Genomic DNA, 1617 nt, shown 5'->3' on the forward strand with positions numbered 1-1617 from the left:
CCCCCCCCTCTCTCTCTCTCTCTCTCTCTCTCTGTGTGTGTGCGTCTCTGAAGAGACACTGCGTGAGATGCAGCTTGTGCGCACGCTTCAGGTATGAGTCAGACAGCAAGACGAGATGGCAAAGAGTTGTTTTCTGCAACTTAATGCACTTAACTCTTTTTAACGTCAAGCAATTCTCTGCTATATGCGTCGACCTTTTGCAACATTTTGATTTAAGTAGCCTATTAAAATGATTCAGATCGCACCCCCTTGCTATATGCATTTTGTGATATTTGCATTTGTGATATTTCGAGATACCGTGCACCCCTAGCATCCATGTATAGTTTGGGTGACGCTATGGGCTATGTCAGGTTAGCTTACAAAGGTTACAAAGTCAGTGCATCAAAACATTGCACTTTATATTTGTATGTTAAAAAACGGCTCAAGCTGGAAATGTAGCTGCTCTGTAATTAGTAGTAGGCCAGACATCCTCACAAAGAAGAGGCGGTCCTTTGCCCAAACAGATGGCATCTGTTTAACTAACAGAGAAAAAAGTGGGCGTGAGCTCAAATGAGATGGGGGAATGTCCAGTACCTCAGATCATGTGCATCTTTAATTTCCTGGTGACAATGCAGAAACTTCAGCACACATGCACATTTTTTCCACATCGCTTCTTGCTGCTTAATTTGAAGCTGGAGCAACTTTGCAGTGAGTCAGAGAGAGAGGCTTGTTGCCATGCCAACGTGACACGCAAGTAAAGGAGTTCAGATGAGATGAGGCTAATAAACTCTGATTCTAAACTGAATTGTTGAATATTTTACCACGTAGATGACATCAGATTGAGGGGCTTGTCACGTTGTTTTGAAGATTGACTCCGCCTGCCACTGTTCCGCCTTTTTTCTTTTCTTTCTAGGCAGCTATCGCTTTTCTGGCACATTTGTGTCTCCTGTCTCTTTAATTTCACCACACATTGACAAGTTTGTTCTTTGAGAGCGGGAGTGTGATGTCCCCAAGTGAGTGTACCAAGCAGAGGACATGTAGGGACATCTCAAATGTCATCCTGGCTCAAGGAGGAAAAATAGCAGTGTTTTATATGTGCAACTGCATTTTGTAGCCCTAGGCTGAAATCCGATTGCTCTGCCGTTTAGGGTTAGTAGCCTTAAAGATGCACTCATACTAACTGCAGTGTTTACCAAAGCAGTTCTCTCTATTGAAAACCCCACACGAGATGTGCAAGAGTCTGTGATCTTACATAATTTGCAGTTAAGCTTGATTTTGTCCCGCTTGTTTAATTTTTTCCCCCCGTTCGTCCCCAGAAGACAGTACAAATGGCTTTTAAGATGCCGTCTGTTACATAGTTGATTTAAAAGGCAGCCGAAGTGCACAGGCAAGCTAATGCAGCCTCTGATTGAGCAAAAGCCGTTGGCCTGAAATTGCATCAGGAGCCCCAGACCATCATCTCAGATATTGTGAATTATTGATTCGTCCAGTTAATGAATATCACAGCTTGTGCCTCGGTGTCCAGGGAGATAGATTCCCAAATCCTGTTCAGGCCGCACAGCCAATAATGATTGCCGTTTAACTGTCAAACTCCTGTGAATTTGGACATTTGGTATGTGAAATCATAAATCTCACTTC

The 1617-nt window shown here is 43.4% G+C and overlaps 1 protein-coding gene across 1 annotated transcript in view; it reads left to right on the forward strand.

Moving 5' to 3' along the window:
- The window catches only part of LOC107594945 (catenin alpha-1), a 123827-nt gene that overhangs the window by 30366 nt on the left and 91844 nt on the right, over positions 1–1617 (forward strand). The window lies entirely within an intron of this gene.

Source organism: Sinocyclocheilus grahami, unplaced genomic scaffold (assembly GCF_001515645.1).
Source record: "Sinocyclocheilus grahami isolate Dianchi unplaced genomic scaffold, SAMN03320097.WGS_v1.1 scaffold193.1, whole genome shotgun sequence".
Lineage (NCBI taxonomy): Eukaryota > Metazoa > Chordata > Actinopteri > Cypriniformes > Cyprinidae > Sinocyclocheilus > Sinocyclocheilus grahami.